Raw genomic sequence first — 12449 nt, forward strand, 5'->3', positions numbered from 1 at the left:
ATCAGTCTTAACTGTTCAAGGTTCTTTAGTTTCAGCACCAAGATAGGAAGGGGTCGTAATTGCCACTGGGGACTTTGGAGAAGCACCAGGGGGACAGAAACACAATGTACCCGGTGCTTGAGATGATCTTGATGCTCGACAGCATCAAGTCAGTTCCAAGACACTTTGCAGCTCCTGAAACAGAGTTCCAAGACGGGAGATAGCTGCGGGTATCAGGCGGCAGGCAGTAAGGCAAGCAAGGCTGTACGAACGGATGCAGGCTGCCCTACATAGCGGCCAGGGTCAAGTATTGTTGTCTCTGTGCTGGATGGCGGATCTGGAACACTGGTCGAGGCGTCTCAGACGGCTTTAGTGACTGCAGCGTGACAACTGTCAGTGGCACAGCCGGTCTCGGTTCGAGAGCTTGACTGCCTCGAAAATGTCCTTAAAAGATGGATGCTGGTTGATGCTTGTTTTGGCACTCCTCCTAGCTTCTTCGCAGGGCTCGTGACATCCTTTAAGGTGGACAGCCCAAAGCTGAGGAGAGTGTTTGCAGCCAACTGCCTTGTCCTTTGCTCAGAGACTCTCTGGCACTTCCCACCTAGGAAGCTTGCTGGCAGAACCTAGCAGAGCACGCTGTGTGCTAGCTGGGTACGAGTTCTGGAGCTGGTGGACGGGTCCTCTGAGTGTGGTATCTCCCTCTGTTCCCTGGGAGATGTTTAGGGGAGGGATCTTGCTTCCCTCATGGAAATCCTGTCCTTACAGGTGCATAGGTCCCTTTTGGTGCTGGGTTTCTGTATATCGCGGTTTTCCCACTTTCGGTTCTTCGGTTCTGCAGCAAAGCACGGACCGCTGGATGGCTTCTGGCAATGTGGACTTGACCACTGGAGTGGACATCGGACCATCAACAGGTCTGGACCCTCGGGACATCTTTATTAGCTTCTGGTGGTGGGAAACCCACCGGCGAACCTTCCTCTGCGCTCAGCGACTCTGTACTCTCAATGGCAGGACAAAGTGGTCAGTGATGATAGCAAGGATGTCCTATGAAATGTTCTTAGGCAGTTTGGAACTTTCAGAGCTCCAGGTATCCAGCAGCACTATGCCAGGGTACCCCCTCTTCTGGGCAGTAGACAGCAACGGCTTCCAGCAGTCACGAAACTCACCTCCGGACTCTTGGTGACACCAATGGACTTCTTCGACTTGAGATGTCCGGGCACGCCTCTTCAGGACTCACAAAGATCCCTTCTTCAGACGGCAGGCACACATGACTGGCTTCCAGGGCACTTCGGATGAAGAGTAGCAGGTTGCACAATGTTCCCTCATAGCTCGGGGCGAGGTCTCCTTCGCACATCCGCTCTGGATCAGTCCTTGGAAGAGCACGGCAGCTTTTGGATTGCACAAAGAAAATGCAGCAGCAGACTTCTTCAAGGAACAGCTTCTTCTTGCTTCAGCTTTAACTTCATGTTCTGAATAAATTGGTAAGTGAGAGGTCCTCAGATATACACATCTGTTCCCCATTCACTCTGGCTGAGCCAGGCTCGTCAACCAATCACGCAGAAGGGCATTCATGCAGGCAGGCAGCCAATCAGGCTCAGTGGTATTCAGGTCATTCACTCCACCCACACCCATAACAAAGAATGTGGCATGGGGTAAGCACCCAGTCTTTCCACACACTACACTGCATTCGTGTCAGTTTCAGTCAGGGCAGTCTCACACACCACACCCAGACACCCATAACACAGAATGTGAGTATACTTCAGACTCCATTCACACAGTTGCCACCCCTAGGGTGTACCCACAACACACAGCTTCTGGGTAGGGTGGCCAGACGTCCCAGTTTTTCGGGGACTATCCTGGTTTTTGCTGCTCTCTCCCCCTTTCTCAAGATTATGTTTGCATTGGAAACTGCAATGGTCCTGGTTTTTGGTAGTCAGTCTTCATAGCTGACAGGCATGAATGCACAATCTCACACAGAAGAAATGCTGCATTTTACAATTTAAGATAGTTTTAGTTTGTGATAAATGATTTATAATATGTGTTTATTTGAACAGTAACACTTAAACACCCTTCTCCTCCAACCGCTACTGAAGTGTAGTGCCTTGACAGCCACTTTCAAGAGTTAGTCCTACTTTTATGTTAGTTGCCCTGTCCCACTTTTTACTTTTTAAATCTGGGCACCCTACCTCTGGGAAGGCTCCTGTCAGTTTGACAGGGGGCAGCCCCAAAGCAATATATGGTATTTCCACCCAACAGCCAGTCTGGAGGAAGGGCTTCCCAGGTCTTTAGAAACAAGGTAAAAGGCAATAGAAATCAAGAGGCCACAGTGGCCATCTTGCCTTATGTCAGGAATACATTGATTTCTATGGCAGGGCCTGGGTGCCCCAAAAATGGAGGACACTCAGAGCCACTGCCAAGTCAGTATGTAGCTGCCACCAGCCCATACCCTGCTCCGTGGGCAACACACAGGTGCCCAAACACACACACATAAGGGGTACAAGGGTGTACCACCACCCATGGGTGCCATAAGAGTATCCCATGGGTGTTGTTCACCAAAACGAAAACATGAAGCACTGCACTGCCAGGCTGGACCTCAGTGGAAGAAAACAGAGAGAAAACACACACAGAGAAGTGGTAGGGTAAAGACTGGGAGGCCCTGTCCCTCCAAAAAACATTTCGATGCATCACAGCATGTTTTATGGCGTTCATTTTGGGAAGAATGGCTAAAGTTTGCTGTATTGTTCCCATGTCAGGGAGCAATATTCTGTGTTATTCATGTTGTGTGCAATGCATTCATCACTTTATGTTTGTTTTCCTAAATGAATGTGTGCAGTGTAATATTTTTCATATCTCTTAAATGCATAGATGTGTACTCCATTCACATATTCTTGTCATCTTCAATGTATGTTATACTTATTTCCTGATGTACCTGCTTGGGATAAGGGCAGGATGGCTGCCTCAATGGACAATGCTTCTCACTTTTACAACGCTGGATAGGAGTGCAAGGCACAGTCCCTGAATGACATGTTCATCTGTCTATAACAGAGGGGCCGGGGTCAATTTTTGTCTACTCCTCTTCACTTACATGCATGGGATTCCATGCATTGTGTAGAAATATGATGTATTGGTGGTGTGTGTCTGTTTCTGTCTCTAGTTAGTAGTATAGTTTCTGTCATTGGAGTGTCCTTATGAGGTCGCTTTATTGTGGAGTCCATTGTTAGAGCATGCAGCGCAAGATTATGTGGTTTACATATAGGATTGGAGTTCCTATCTGGAGAACTAGGATCAGTGTTCCTAGTTAGGCACGCAGAGTATGAACTAGTGTTGGTTTCAAGAAATTTTATGTTTTATGGTGACATGTGTACAGGTTAGACTTATGTAGTTTTAAGAAACTGATAGAAGATATTAGAAAATCCTTATTTTTGAAAACATGTTTTTACCATTTTAATAATTTTCTTGCAAGCTCAAGTAGTTTCCATCCTTTGTGTTTGCATGGAGATTTGTACAGTACGCTTGTGGGGCCTTCCGCATGGTCTGTGTATTTTTTGCAACATGCCATGCATTTTGTTTTGTGTGTTCTTTGTAGTGTAAGTCGCTTTAATATCTACTTTCATCCTTTTATATGTTTTTGAGAGAGAAGGGATGAGGTGTAGTTTGTCTTTTGGATGTTGTGGTTTTTGTTTGGTTAGATGTATGCCTTAGGACGTTGATGGTCAGTGAGATGCCCCGGTTGGTGGGGTGAAGTGTGTTCTCAGGTGTGGCAGACCTGTGGCCAGGGAGTGGCAGTCCCCGGTGGAAGGAGGTTCAGTTTCTTGATGATTGCATTTTTAGGTATGTTTATTTGTCCCTGTGTGGCAAGCTTGTGCTCCGGAATGGCAGGCCAGGGTAGAAGGAGTTTGTTTTAATTGTGGTTGTTTGTCCTGCCAAGTTAAAGGTCTGTCCTTCATAACTGTTTGTTTTTAGGGAACTAGAGGTGCAGTGACTTGAGTGTATGTGTCTCTATGTTTACAGTGAGAGGCCTTGTGGAATGTGATGAGGTATGTGGAACTTGGGAGACCTGAGGGTTCCAAGAAAGTCAGTTGGGGACTGGGAGTGAAGTTGGGGACCAGAGTGGATAATAGTAACCTTCTCTCCTACCTCTAACCTGTTATGCTGTAACAAAGAATAAAGAGAATCATGTTCCTTTGTACCTACCTGGGTCAGTCTGGTTCCTGCTATTTGTCTCATTTACCTGGCCCAGACACATCAGCTTGTTTGTGTGGGTGCTGAACACAGACCTTTCAACGCCTTTGAGTTTGAGGGGTCACAGTAGCACAAGAAAGGCAAAGGACCCACCCTTGCAGGGATGCCGGGTTGGGTGGGCCGGGGGAGGGTGTGGCGGCCTGGGGGCATGGGAGGTTTAGTGGCTGGTGGCAGCCAGAGGATGCCAGGAAGAACTAGTTGCCCAGTAGGGGGGGCCAGGCCAGATTCACAGACTCGGGCCCGGCGGGGAAACGTAGTGGCGCGTAAAACCCCTTAAAAAGGGCAGGCAAAATGCAAGGAGCACAGTTCTCTACCTTACCCTGGGGATTTCGCATCGCTGTGTTCCTGCTGTCCAGGCCCGCGCCAACTCATCTGCTGCCACCGTTGTGCTTTTCCACCCCACCCAACCTGAATTTCAGAGTTCGGGTGGCGGGGTGAGAGGGAGCGAAGAAAGGGGCTTAGCAGGGGGGAATGCCTGGGCATGAGTAAATACTCTTGGCACCTTCTCTTTGGGTAACAAAGGGTCTGCCTCCTAGTATTGCCCCCCCACACAGAGATGGACAAGGAGGGGAGGGGGTAGGGCCTCACTACCATGCACTGCCCAGGGGCCAGGGCTCATGGTCCGCCTGGACCACCTGTCAGTGTTAGGAAAGTTATTGAGGGCTTTTTTTATTTGCATTTTTTGGTTATGATGTGTTATATTGATAATACAAATGTGGTTAGTGTGGCATCCAAAGAGATGGTATCAAGTGTATTTACTCATGCATGCCACCCTGCAGAGCCCACTGTGTTAGGAGGGGTCTCCTCACTTTTTTGTACCCGGGTGAGGAAAGGCTAGAAGCTGAAGACGTTTGGGTTGGGAGGGAAAGACTATTGGAAGCCGACACATGGGGGTGGGAGGGTTATACAATAAACATACTTTGGTGTGATCAAGGTGAGCCTAATAACTATTTTGTGGCCCGAGAGAAGGGCATATGGGTAGGGTCAACATCAGGGCCGAAGGAACATTCGGCAGGACTTGTGGGGGCCCATTTCAGTATGATGTTTGAGGGGTCGCCTTGCCTACAATTCGGGTGGGAAACTGTCTGAGGCACCCATGGGGTGCTTAAATGATAACGGATACAAGAGAACGCAGAGAGGGTGTTAATCGCTGCAGATTAGCACGAAGCGGCAGCCAGCGAGCTGGAACACTAAGGGTACACTGTAAAGCTATTAATCGCTCTTTGTCAGAAGTTTGGGCAGAAGAATTAAGGGAAGATGTGGACCTCAGATGTTGGCGGAAGTGCTGTGAGAACACTCGCTTAGTGAGTTTGGATTGGGGCCTCAGAGCTTCTCAAACGAAATTACTGTTTAGGGCCTATTGGACACCGGAGAAGCTATTCAGGAGACGCCTTTTGGACAATAATCTCTGCTGGAAGTGTAAGTGCTCAAGAGGATCTCTCAGTCACTTGATTTGGTCCTGTCCCACAACAATGCAGTTCTGGGAAAAGGTTTGTGAGAGAGTGAGTTTGGTTTTGAACATTGCAATCCGCATGAGTGCTTCATTACTAATTCTAGGCGATGACTCCTTGCTGGATGACATGGACTTTGGTAAGAAAATGTGGTTGATGCGCGCATGCATGATTGCTAAAAAAAACTCATTTTGAGGTCCTGGAAATCAAGTAATTCTTTCAATATAGATGAGTGGGTGGAGGAGCTTCTTACTGTTTCAACGTATGAAAGAGCCATCTACAAACACACTGGTGACATAGAAAAATATTGGGACATTTGGAGCTGTTTTCTTGATGCCTATGGATAAATTTGGAACTTGATTTGGGGTAAGTCATCCTTTCTGTTGAATATTTCTGCTATGTAAGGTTACCTATAGTTTATGTGATGGACTTGTAATATTCTTGTGACTGTATATGGTTTATTACAAATGGAATTTTCAGTCCTTGGCTCATATCTTCTCTTTCGTTTTCATTTCTTCTCATTTCTTTTTCTTTCCCTTTTCTTCTCTTCTTTCATCTTTATTCTTTACTTGTATATGATGTTTAGAACTGGTTCACGATGAATTGTTTACTATGCTTTGACTATGATTGATATGTGTGGGTTTCATAGATTGTAACTGTTTTTGCTCTTATTTGTTATTGTGAAAATAAAAAATTCAATACTAAAAAGCAAGGTTTTAAGGAGATGAAACCGGAGCAAAAAACAACAACAACTCTGCTGGATGCTGGGCACTAGCAAAGGCAGCCTGTAAAGTGCCTTCTCCAAATCGCACATTCTTGAATTAAAGAAATACTTTATTTTGTAGTAGGTCCGCCAACATGGGGCAGCTGCTCGGGGCCCATTTAAACTGAAAAGGTTGAAAGGCCCTAACACCATCCGTGGTAAACATCATCCTTATGGAACATGTTTTAAAGTGTTTAACTAATCCTAATGCTTGCCATCATATGATAAATGGAGTGGTCAAGAAATGGTTGCTGCTGTATAATATTCCATGTGGCTAAGGTAGGAACTTGTGCCAGAAAGAGGCAAATATCACCCTTTTACTTTATGCTGTGCTTCTCCGGCCTAAGCACTGCATAAATAGGTGTCATACCTCCCCAAAATCGGTATACCTGCCTGCATTTAAAGTTGTGTGATTGCAAGGTTAACACACATCTCTACAGGGAGTGCTTAACCCAGTGTGCTATCTTACCATTCCCTTTCTCTGAATGTAGAGGGTGTTTTACTGAATCAGACATAACTAGAAAAGGGTAAAGGATGAAGCCACAGCCAATACTATAAACGTCTTGATGTTTTTTTGCATTTTTTAATGAATTGGACATGGCCACTCAAAATGGATTCCGGATGTGACGTTTCACTGATAGGCTTTTGTCTTTACAGAGCAGAGGCGCGGCAGTCTTGTGAGTGGGGGTAAGGTAGACACTGGCAGCCGGTAAGAAAAGAGGCTGCTCCGCCTGTGTCGAAGCTCCAGTCACGGGCAGAGGATTTGCGGTCTCGCTTCAAAGGAAGCCTAGCCAAAGGTATCATTAAGCCAGCGCTGGCGGCCAGGCCTCGGTCACTTTCAAGATTTTAAATGAGGAAATGACTGGCTCTTCTGTTCCGGGTTCTTTGTGTCCAAGCCTTACCATGGTGATTGGAGCTGATGACCTGTTCACTCCCTTGCGGCACAGATGCCATCTTTTGATAATAGGCTTGTGAGCCATCTGTACTGCAAACGTGTGCAGCCACAACCGTCATCGATAAGTGGTTGTCCTCCATGCTTAATAGAGGAGTCATGACAACTTATGGCTAATGGCCATGTGACCTTTAACCTCTGGTGTGAAGTGCTAGGTAGAACGTCTTTTTCTGTCTATGTTTGAGCGGTATCCAGTCATTGCATCTAATACAAAGCATTGAATGGGTAAAGGTTTTATTTTAATTATAATGGGTTTGAAGGGGTAAAAAACAGGGGTTGGGAGACCCCCCATTAAAAAAAAATGTAAAAAAATATATTCGATGCTTTTTTTTCATTGCTTTTTTTTAGATGCTAAGGCATTCCATGCTTTGGCATTCGATGTTTTTTTTTGTGGTACTGTTGGCTGATTTATTCCATTGAGTCCCGTCCAGGTCTCATTGGGGACGAACTTTTTTTTCATTTTTTGTACCTCTTTGGTGTCCCTTGTGACACCCAAGGTAGTGTCTGTGATCCCTGTGGAATCCACATTCCCTGTGTTTGCCTCTCCAATCGCCCGCTAAAGTTTGTATGTGGCGACCAACGCCAAATGGCTGGCTGGGAAACGTTTGAATGGTGCATGAGTGCGTGACGGGAGGATGGCGTCAGACCTTACCCCCGCTTTTGGAATGATTGATGCTAGCTTCTCCTGGCCACCATAGCCTCTCAACTTGTTATGGTTACCCAAGCCTGAGGTTCTATCATGGAGCTCTTGTGTCTGCCTCAGAGTGCCGCCCGCCTCCCGCTTCTAGATTGTGAACAGGTGGCCGTTGTGGAAAGCATCAGGCCTCCTCTGATGGTGCTGTCATTCTTTGGAGGTTATAGGCTGACACTCTGCACCAGTCGTGGGTCAGTCGTTTTTCTAAGAAATGAGCTGGAGGCAGATCTCGGTCTTCTGAGGGTGCCTCGCACTGGAACCGCCTCCCGGCCACCTTGAAACTTGAGGAGAACCTTCTCCGGTTCCGGAAGCCCCTCAAGACCTTCTTCTTTGCCTCTGCCTTTGCCCCTCATCTCCCCTGCTGATCTTTCTTTCTCGGCACCGTGCACCTGGCCACCCTCTGTCCTTCGGGCCCAGGTTCCTGCTCACCCTGCCTCCCTCCCGCATTGCCTCCGGGCCACCCCTTGCACTGGGATCTGTATCTGTACCCATACAGTCTCCCATTTTTCTTCTATAATTATCAGATATACCCGATTCTGACTAATCATGCACTTGCCACTGGCTGGCTGCACTACCACTTTTCACTGCCTGTATTTATTTATTTAGTGCACTTATTATTTATTCTGTTTCTCTCCTCTGTTACGCACTTTCCACCTCTCCCCCCTCCACGCACTGTCCCCCTTTTCCCTTTTCCATGTACTTGCGGGTTCTTAATGTCACTGGGCCTAGTAACATCGCTGTTTTGTTCTCCCTTGTCCCCCTCTCTTTGCCTGGTCGCGCTCTGAAACACTTGTGTATGAGCGTGATATAAATAAAATATCATACCAGTACTTGGCCAAACATTGGGATTTAATCCCAAAACACTAGAGAGAAGGATTCCCCTAAGGATGATGATGGAACCTCTGCGCCAGCATCTTTTGCACCTCTGAAAAGCCCACTGCGAAGCTCCGTCCCTGCAGAGACCAGTAGGAACCCTGTGCGTCACTCCTTTCCCTGGATCCAGAGGCACATGTCAGATTGGCATGTGCACAAGGCATTTACATTCTCCTCTGAATTCCATGACTCCCTATGTCAGCTGCCTAACGCGGGGGCACCTCACCCTTCAGAGCCCCTGCGTCACTGTTGCTGCTGCGGGACCCTTTCTTTAATGTATGCTCCATCAATCATGGACCATGGTACACTTCCACAGGTGTGGCCCTCCAGTGGCTTTATCTGCAGCCCTTATCCAGGACGGTAACTTATAATCCTGGTAAGTGTCACTCTTATGCATTCTTCAATCCAAAAATGCTGCAATGCCTTTTTCTCATTCATTATGCATCTGTGGGTTCCCACGACTCATCCAAGGCGATACATGGTGAACGCAGGGTTGTGTTCTGGCCCCTCCTATTAAATATTTATATAAATGCATTGGATGCAGTTTTAAGTACACTACAATAGGATGTGCCATTAGTAGAAGGCCATTACCTTTATTCTTACCCTTGGTGGGTGCATCAGCCGATGTGGTTGCTTCAAACCCAGGCATCTCACAATCCAAGCCCGTGTTAGGCGCAACCTGTTGCCGAATGCACCAGCCAGCCCCAACTTAACCGAAGTTCTCTCCAGTTGGGATGCCGCTGTGCCTTTCCTAACCTCACCGCCCGCCCATGGCAACCTTGCAAATGGAAGAGAGGCTCCACACAGAGCCTTGTTTTGCATTTTCATGAAGGCCATGTTATGTGAGGATCAAATTGTTAGAAACAACAAGTTGCCCTCTCTCCACGGACCATTCTTCCTAACAAATACATTGCTCTTAGCACCCCGCGGGTTGGCCTTGACGTGCCAATATCAATAAACACTCTTTCGGGAGGCTGAGCCAGGTGAAGATGGTGGTGAGGCCTAAAGTTAAGGCCCTCGCTTCGCTCAGGCCTATGACTTGGGACCTGGACCATTACCAACCAATTGAGCTCCCAAACAGGTGTTTTTTGTTATATTCTGTTATGCTGATTATACGATTCTGCTGGCTAAGATCCCCTAAAGTGCTTCAGCATCTGAAAGATGTATATAGTTTATGAGAGGAAGGATTTGAAAACAAACATTAATGAAGTTCAGTGTGTGTTCATCACTAGGAAGCAAGCCTAAAAGTGCTTGTTTAGATATGAGGAGGAACGCCTTAAGCGGGTAAAACAATTGACCTATTTAGGCATAGAATGTTCAAAGAAATTGACAGGAATGTCCCATATACTTAAGCAAGTTGCGGCTCAAGCTAAATGGGGCTACTTTGCATGCCATGGCCTATTTTGGGAAATATCCTATTCCTGCAATTTTGCAGGTATAAATTGGCAAGTCAAAAGCCACTGTCACCAGGCAATACTCTTTAATAGAACTGCACACAGTCAAATTCTTCTTGTTGCTGAAATGGCTTATTCTTTCGGCAAAATCTTTCTTACAAAGAAAAAGAGTTCCCCTTTTCCTGTTTAAACAAAATATTGTACTATTATTCAAATTATATTGTGTAAGCACCTGCTTTCACAAGAATCGGCTGGCGTTACTTCAATGCTACTGGAATGATTTGTTGGTCTCCATGTATGTTGGAATATGGTAATGTGTTTTGATTTCATGTTGGAACCGATTTTAGTTTTCATTAGAGTTCATTTGAGTTTTATTTATAAAATCACCATTTTTAACATCACTGAATGAGATATGCCCTGATGAAGACAATATAGCTTGAAACAGGTGGTGGCTGTTTTGGCAGTAGTAATAATAAAAAGGTACTTCTGAAGGCAGTTTGTCAACAAATAGAATAATGTGTGAAATATAAAGTATTTGAATACAATTGAAATGTTTTGTTTAAACAGGAAAAGGGCAAGTTTATTTCTCTGTAAGAAAAGCTTTGTCGAAACTATGAGCTATTTCAGCAACAATAAAAATGTGGCACAGCAAAGCTATGTTTATTCCAAAGATATTATCTGCTTGCTTGTTTTGAGAATTTAGAGAGAAAAGGAGAGTGTTAGGCAAGATTGTTTGTAGTAACCCTGTGGGAGACTACACCAGCCTTGTAACACAACCTTTGGTGTAGGCCTGCACTACACAATTTGGTAGTGTGACTGAGCAGCCAGGCTTATCTCAGGAGGGGTCAATGTGAGCTGTCGGGTTGCAACATAGAGTTTCACAGTGACAGGTATTCAAATAACACTTATACTCAAGGTTTCTTGATTAAAATAATTATTTATTAATTTAAGAGTCAGTTTTAAAATAAGCCTTATTTAGAAGGGAGCAGTATGCAACACTAAAATACACTTCAAAATACACTCTTTCTGTTCAATAGAGTAAGTAGATACCCCTTTGGGATGGCACACAGATATTCCTACACCCTGATGTGATTTCTATTGTTAGGACACTGTGTACATTAATATATCACTTTTCACACTTAAATGGTAATACTTAAATTGTGGCAAAAAGGAAATGGTTAGGGAAGGAAACAATGATTAACAAGTTTCTCAAACAGGTACGCACGTTAGAATTCCCCAATGCAATGTAGTTTAACCGTTTCCCAGCTATACAAGTAAGTTATGTATGACTTTTTGGAGGGACAGATTAACACAAAGTCAGACGGTAAGAAGAGTCTTCAGGGAGCCAGGACAGCCAAAGTCAATTGAGCAAAATCTAGGGGAGCTGAGGCACTTATTGAAGATTAGCACAAAAGTCTTGCACAATGTTTAAAGAGAGTTTTGTTGCAAAAAGAAATCACTCTTGGGCCACAAGCTGGGAGGCTTCTGAAGGGCCAAGCTACAAGCCACTCTGCAAAGGGCAGCAAATGCAAGTTTCCAGTGAGAGCATGCAAGCTACACACAACAAGAGGTAAGTACACCTTAGTTCACAGTACCTTGAGTCTGAAGAAAAGGTTCCAGCTTGCTTCTGTTCCTGTTGTAGTCCTGCAGATCTTATTGTTCCTGGGCCTCAGTCGTGGGGACATGAGGGAGGACGTCTAGGGGACTCCTGCACTACGATTCGAAAGGTCAGCGGCAGCAATGGGTGCAATTCAGATCAGCAGCACTTCGCGGTTTCAGCCATTCGCAAATAGCACCACTGCGGTTCTTGGACACCTTGTGGACTTTCCTTGCTTCTGGGGTCCAGCACTCTGTTGAGGTGGCTCAGGCTTGGTCAGCCCTGCTTCGAGGGAGTCTGGAGGTTCTTCCTGGAGCTCGGGCCCGGCTTAAAGGTGATGCACTCGATTCTGGTGTTCCTGTCCCCTGGCACTCGGTTCCTGCAGCAGCAATGAAATACAGCCAGCAGAGAGAGGGGTCCCAGTCGAGTTCGTCTTGGGGCTGATTGGTCACACCAACTGAAGGGGAGAAGTCGTCCTTGCAGGGCTTCTCTAGTCAATTAGAAATT

The sequence above is a fragment of the Ambystoma mexicanum genome, chromosome 9, assembly GCF_040938575.1.
Source record: "Ambystoma mexicanum isolate Mex_15411 chromosome 9, UKY_AmexF1_1, whole genome shotgun sequence".
NCBI lineage: Eukaryota > Metazoa > Chordata > Amphibia > Caudata > Ambystomatidae > Ambystoma > Ambystoma mexicanum.